This window comes from Acinonyx jubatus, chromosome A1 (genome assembly GCF_027475565.1).
Source record: "Acinonyx jubatus isolate Ajub_Pintada_27869175 chromosome A1, VMU_Ajub_asm_v1.0, whole genome shotgun sequence".
Classification (NCBI taxonomy): Eukaryota; Metazoa; Chordata; class Mammalia; order Carnivora; family Felidae; genus Acinonyx; species Acinonyx jubatus.
The window spans coordinates 6,155,355-6,162,690 of record NC_069380.1 but is presented as its reverse complement, the minus strand read 5'-3'; the positions used below and the strand labels follow the sequence as shown (position 1 = coordinate 6,162,690).

General features: G+C 52.4%; 1 long non-coding RNA gene across 1 annotated transcript; it reads left to right on the top strand.

Moving 5' to 3' along the window:
* Positions 1-5,094: 5,094 nt before the first annotated feature.
* LOC128313239 (uncharacterized) lies at positions 5,095-7,037 on the top strand. The gene is made up of 3 exons (XR_008293697.1): positions 5,095-6,014; positions 6,791-6,841; positions 6,921-7,037. It is a non-coding gene; the product is annotated as an uncharacterized LOC128313239 (long non-coding RNA).
* The last annotated feature ends 299 nt before the right edge of the window (positions 7,038-7,336 follow it).

Genomic DNA, 7,336 nt, shown 5'->3' with positions numbered 1-7,336 from the left:
TGAGCCCCTTCAACATCTTCATCTCTGGACATGCTCTTCCTGGAAACTTCTGTTTTGACCGGCCACTTGCGTTTCCTGGAATGTGTCTAGCTATTTCCAGCTTGCGAGGTTCTGTTCTTTGGCTCTTGCTGCTTAGAACTGTTTTTCTCTCCTTTATTACTTGGCAAATAGCTACCTATCTTTCAAGACTTGGCTCTGATAGCATCTAGCCTGCTCCCCCTCCCCTGGTGAGAATCAACCTCGCAGAAGAGGAAGTTCCGCGTGCAGTCCCTATCACAGCACTTTCAGTGACGTGTCGCACTTATTTGCAAGTGCTTTGCAGGTAGGGGCCGTGTCCGATTCACCTTGGTGTGCCCAGCACAGTGCCTGGCAAGCCGAAGACTCCAATAATTTTGTCAGCTTTTGAAACAGAACCTACATGCAATGAAGCTCACCATTTTTAACTCTCAGTTTTGACCGATGTATACAGTTGTGTAATCTTGAAATAGAACATGTCCATCTCCCCAAAGTTCCCTTAAGCCCCTCTATATTCAATCCCCGCCTCCCACCCCCTGACTCTTGGCAGGTTTCTATCTGATCTGCTTTCTATCACTATAGTTCTTTTTCTTTTTCTTTTTTTGCGAAATTTCACAGAAGTGAAATCAAATAATGTGCAGCCTTTGTGTCTGGCTTCTTTCACTTAGTATGATATTTTAGTGAGGCATCCACGCGAATGTATATGTCTCTAGTTCATGCCTTTTTTCTTTCGAATAGTATTCCACTGTATGGAGATGCCATAATTTTATAATTTATTTCTTCTTTCCTAGGAGACATATGTATATACATGCACATAGATATATCTCAACTATGGCTATCTAGGTGTTCCAGTATCATTTGTTGAAAGATTATCCTTTCTCCATCAAATTGTCTTATCGGTTTGTAGCAAGTCACATGGCCATATATATGTGGATCTATTTTGGGATTTCATTCATTGAACTACTCGCCTATCTTTACACTCATACCCTATCTTCTTTTTTTTTATTTTAACATTTATTTATTTTTGAGAGACAGAGACAGAGCATGAGCAGGGAAGGGGCCGAGAGAGAGGGAGACACGGAATCCGAAGCAGGCTCCAGGCTCAGAACCATCAGCACAGAGCCTGATGCGGGGCTCGAACTCACAAACTGCGAGTTCATGACCTGAGCTAAAGTCGGACGTTCAACCGACTTGAGCCACCCAGGCGCCCCTCATATGCTCTCTTGATTGCTGTGGCTTCATAACCAGGGAGTGTGAGTCCTCCAAGTCTGTACTTCTTTTTCAAAACTGTTTGGACTCTTCAGGGTCCTTGGCATTTCCGTGCAAATTTGAGAGTCAGTTTGTTGATTTCTGTAAAGAAGCCTGCTGGCATCTTGATTGGTATTAATATTGCATGGAATCCATGCATTAACTGGGAAAGAACCGACATATTTTTGTTGAACAAGTGAACTCCTTCCACATGCAAGGTGCTTAAACCCATTCAATTTGTGGAGTGCTTCATAGTTTACAAGGCCAATTCACATGCATTACATCATAGGATTCACCTCTCAACCCTGTAAGGTCAGAGGGAAATGCTGGGCTCGCTTTGCAAATGGGAAAACTGGAACTGGGAGACCTGACTCAGGTCCACCGGTGGGTGTAGGGTGGTGCTAGGTGGCCTGGTATTTTCAATTCACTTCCATAGTGTATTTGATGCTTGCTCCTGTGGATACCGATGTGGTGTATCTAAAATACTGGCACGTAGGTCTAGGCAGAGAAGACTAGGAATACTGTAAATTCAACCCTACACTTTCGCTCTCTTACTTGAATAAAGAGGTACCTTGAGACCTATCACCCCTGCTTTCCCACCAGCTCTGGGGAGCTGCTCCAACTTTCTCATGCATTGCAATCCACCGGGGAGCTTTACAAATGCAGATGCCTAAGCCACACCCCCCCAAATTCTGATTCAGTTGTCTGGGGGTAAGGCCTGAGTGCCAATAATACGGAAGAGCTTCCCAGGTGATCCTAATACACAGCCAGGATTGAAAACTGCCATTCTGGGGTTTGCGGGAAAGAAAGCAAGAGCCAGAGGGGAGATTTCTGAGAGTCGGGCAAGAAGTGGAAGGAAGGCCCACGGGTCACTGGCATTAAGGGTCCCTGTGATGGGAAGGAAGGAAGATCAGAGAGCTGGCTGGAAGGACTTGCCAAATTTCCTAAGCAGATTTAGGAAGAGATACTAAAATTATGGCAACCCCCCTTTGGAGAATTGATCCCCATTCCTTTAAAAATATTCTTACCTTTCCTGAATAAGAAATTCGACTCTCACAGAATCAGATAAATCCATCACAGGAAAGGTTTGGGGATTATTTTGTCCAATTTTTGTATTTCACAGATAAGAAAACCGAAGGGAGGGTCTGGACGCTGGTGACTGTTAGCCTGTCCACCCAGTACAAGCAAACTGGAATTCAGAGTCCTGGCTCCCAGTGGGGGCTCTTTCCTCTTCTCTGTGTAGTCTAGGCCACCGGCTTATGGGATGCAAAGCTTGATTCCCCAGTTCACGGGGCCATGCCCACCACTGGTTCCCAAGTCTTAGAGCATCAGAATCATGAGGGGAATTTAAAATATAGATTCCTGAGTGCAGCCTGGAATCCAAATCTTTGGGTTGGGGACTGGGAATTTGATTCAAACCATTCACTTCTTTTCTTTGGCGCCCTCTTGGCCCCGTTTTGTTTAGTGTTTGTGAACTCCAGGGTCTGGAGAGGTCTGCCAATAGAGTCCCTGGCAATTCCTACATTCGGTGATTACTTGTGAATTTTACGTATTGGAATGTCTATGCCCCCCGCCCCCCCCTCCCCAGCACAATTAGGAGTGAACAGCACAAGATTTATAGCCTTATGCAACCAAGATTCTATTCTCATTTCCATGAGCTAGAATACAGACTGAACATAGCGATCGTTTTAAGGCCGCAGAAAAGATAACACCAAGACCAGAGCTTTGGGCAACAGCGGAAAAGTAGGATCTGGCCCAGCTCCCTTGTGTCGGCTCTGCAGGGCGGGCAGCGGGCGCCCAGGGCAGGTAGAACTCTGGGCTGAAATCCCTGCCCTGCAGTTAACCAACCTGGGTGCCGGGTGCCGTCTCTCCACGCTCCTCTGTCCTTATCTGCAACAGGGGAGCTCACAGCTACTTTATGTGATGCTGCACAGTTTCAATGAGTCAGCATTAACCTCCCTTAGCGGCCTGCAGACACAGGCCTGGAGCTGGAGACACAAAGGCTATCACTGATAGCCTTTTGAGTGCTGGGTCCCCTGGTCCCTGCACGTCCCCAGAAATTCCTTCCTCAGGGATGGCCGGCTCTCTGCCTCCCTGAGCCCCCCACCCTGCTTCCCACTCCCCATTTGGAGGCCTCACGGAACCCCTCCCTTCCTTTGTTTTTTTTAAAGCTTATTTATTTTGAGAGAGCGAGCAGGTAAGGGGCAGAGGGAGAGGAAAAGGGACAGAGTCCCAAGCCTGTCAGCGCAGGGCCAGACATGGGGCTCAAATTCACGAACCGTGAGATCATGACCTGAGCCAACACCACGAGTTGGATGATTAACCAACTGAGCCATCCAGGCGCCCCCACCCCCCGCCCCCACCCCCACCCCCACTTCCTTCTTGAGTCACTCCCTCAGATCAGTGGTCCTCAACCCTTGTGCCCATTTGAACAACTTGGGGAGCATTTTCGAATGCACCCATGCCTCGGGCTCCCCATCACACAGCTGAGGCCAGACTCTGAGGAGGAGAGTGAACGCCAGGCATTGCGTTTTCAAACCTGCTTTGTGGGTGATTATCATGTACAGCTGGGGGTGAGAACCCCTGCTTTAGACTTCCAGCTTCTGGGAAGCCCTTGAGGGTACAGAGGGACAGGGTGCCAGGGTGCCTCTGGCCTCTAAGCTCCTGCTTCCAGGCCCAGGAGGGAAACTCTTCTCCCGCCTTCCTGGACACACACACACACACACACACACACACACCCCCACTGGGGTGGCAGGAAGCCAGAGAAGAGGCTTAGCTGACATCAGTGCTATTGCAAACTTAAGCATCTTAGTCCTTAACTGGCTTTGCGCTCCCCCATCACAGGGGCTGATTACAGCTTCCCCCCGAGTTGCTTCCCTAGCCTGCCTTCCCTCCCGCCTCTCCACACCCTGCCCTCCCTCCGTGGCCTCCGCCTCACCTTCCACCCAAGGGCCTTTCAATGGGCGGTTTCCCAAAGGCAGCTCCCTCCCTACGAGGTGCCAGCTCCTAAGGGAAATATTCACTCGTGACCTCTTCTGTGTACCGCCTGTCCTCTGAGTCCTTCCCACAGGCCCCTTCTCTCCTGGGCCCCTCCCAGCGCTGCTCCAGGCCGCCCCGGCCTACTGAACTGAGCCGGGAGCCTCAGGTGATTCAGACAGGCCAGCCTCGCCCTTCAGTGGCCATCGCGGCGTCCTTGCTGCCCGCCCTTGAAGTTGCCTGGCTAAGAGCCTCAGGGTTTGCGCGTCATGGGAGCAGAAGAATAGGAGAATGATACCCTGTCCACTCCAGACCTAACCGCCACGCCCTCCCCGCCCCCAAGAAGCAGGTTTGACTACCCACAGATGGCTCACGGTCCGGCAGACAGGCAAAGCCTATGAACAATTACAATCCACGAGGGGTGCCGTCGGCAACAGGACGCTGGCCTGGGAGGATTGCAAACAGAAGACACCGGAAGTGTTTCAAAGCTTGACCGGGAGCTCGCAAGGCCAAGAGGGAGGGTTGAGGGGTGAGCAGGCTGGGCACACAGACTGTGTGTGTGAAAGGACAGAGCCCTGAGGGGGTCTGGTGTGTTGAGGGACGCTGTGGTCGCTGGTTTGGCCGGACTCAGCAGCTGCCCGGCCTGGCCCGAAGCAATCCCTTTGTCCCGTCAGGCTCCACGGAACCAACCAGACCTGCCGGAAAGTGCGTTATGCTGTGATCTTTTATTTCCTCAGGAAACCAAGCCAATAAATGGTTTCATGAGAACGCAGAGCACCCAGGAAACGGTGGGTGGGAGAAGGCTGAAGACGCAAGACACGCGAGGGTTGAGAGCCTGGGCCACGACAGCATTCTTTGCCTTGAAGCACTGGATCTTGCCCGTGACCCTGAGGGTGACACGAAAGGGTTCTCCCCATGACCCAATTCGCCCACAGAGAAGACGATCTGAAAGATTCTTGATGTGCCTGAAATATGCCTGAGCAGCTGGAAACATCCTCGAGTAATATTTACCCAATTCTTGTCACCTTCAGACGGCACAGCATCGTAGAGCACTGTCCAAACACAGAGGCGGTATTTGTCTCACCGTTCTGGAAGCCTGGGTTCGGCAACCGTGTTCTGGCCCGTAAGAATCAGAGTAGAGGCTTTGACGCTGGTCCCCTGGCCCCTGCGGCTCAGGGGCTCAGCAATTCCACCCACCGCACGCCTCCCCGTTCCCGGGACGGTGTTCAAGGACAGCTTCGGAGGACGCTGTGGAATGAGAGTTACTGACACAAAAGAGGAAATGGGTCACCTGGAGCCCTGGCCTCCTGCTTAGCGAGGTCCTCACTGCCGCCCGACGCAGGAGCCTGGGAACCCACTTCCAAGGCCGCCTCTCGTCTGAACGTCACACATCTGTCTTGGAGCTGCCTCACCACTGTCAACCATAAAAATAAAACGGCCAGTTATGTAACCAGCAAAAATGAGATTATTCAGGAATAGCAGAGAAACTGCAATTCAGGACGTGCAAACCATGGCACACCACGGGCACGACCGAGAACAAAGGAGGAGAATGTCCTCTCGTAGAGGAAAGGAGGGCATTAGGCGGCGTTGTTCCAAACGAAAGTTCATTGGAGGAGAGCTAGAGTTCTGGTTGTGACGGCTTCTCATTGGCTGCCTTGTGGCAGCTTTTCATTGGCTGAGTTTTGGAGGCTTCTCATTGGCTGGGTTGTGGAGGCTTCTCATTGGCTGGGTTGTTGCCAGGCAAGAAGAAAATCCTTTCTGCCCCCGCTTGTATGGTAAGCTGCTGCAAGTGGTAGTGCGTGAGAGCCGTCCCTTTGTTGCTTCCCAACTCCATATGGAATTAAGCTTTCTTTATTCATCATTGCATCTCCTGGATACGGGCCGATGGGGGTCAGCGCGGGTAGAGGGGCCCAGGCCCTGGGTTTGGCCTTGCCCGGTGGCCTTGCTCCCTGAGGAAGGACCACGTTCCTTCCCTGATCTCATGCCCGGTCTGGTGGACCCTGCCCTTCACTTCGTGCCCCTGCCCCTTCCCTGGGGAGGCCCGAGCCTGGGAGCAGGACAGGCGCAGGCGTGTGTGGCTGAGGGCCGGTATCGTCTGGGGGCGTGGGCCCGGGTCACGGAGGCCCTGGGGCCACGCGTGGAGCCAGCCTCCTGCCCCTGCGCGCAGCTCTGCACACAGACCCGCCCCGTTTTCTCTGCACAGTGGAGGGCCGCGCCTTCTCGAGGGCTCGCGGGGCAGGGGGCGTCTGACTCTGCGAGGGGCCACGGGTGGGCCCCAGCCCGCACAGGCCACGCTGACCAGGGCAGCGCCGCCCTTCCGTCACTTGGCCCAGGGGCGCTAGCATTTCCGGGGGGCAGGAGACCTGATGCAGGTGGCTGTGGGAATGTTCCGCAGCCTCTGGGGGAGCGCTGTCTAGGCCTCCCTTTCTCGGCCCCCACCCCTGCGTGCAATCAGCCAGGGGGTCCCACTGATTGATCTCCAGACTGTTTCATTTTTTTGTGGTAGAATAAGTAAGATTTACGATCAACCATTTCTAAATATGCAGTCCAGGGACATTAAGGACATTTTCCTTGAGCAACCGTCACCACCATCCACGTCCAGGTAATCTTCCCAAACCTCCTATGGTTGTTGACTCACCTTCTCCTTGTCTTGCCTACGGCTGTGCTTCTGGAACTTTCAGAGTGCTTAGAAATCACCTGGCGACCTTGCTGAAAGGCAGGTTCTGTGTGTTGCACAAGTGCCAGGTGATGCAGATGTCCTGGCCCAGGGGCCACACTTGGAGAAGCAAGGCCCCCTTCCACCCGAGGACCCTTGATATCCAGGCTGGGCAGAAGCTCTCTGAGGTTGAAAAAGTCCAGGACCAACCCCCCCACCCCCACCCCCCCACATACACATCCTTTTTTTTTCAAATCACTCGATATATTAACAAATAAAGAGATGCCAAAGCAGTTACAAAAATATTGACATATTTTAAACGTTCACCGTTGAACAAATTAATGACTTTATCCTGCCTGCACACGTACAATGCGATATGATTGTGCCCGTCACAGTGGTGGGGGGGAGGGGGTTGGGAAATGCAAGTGGAACAAGCCAGAA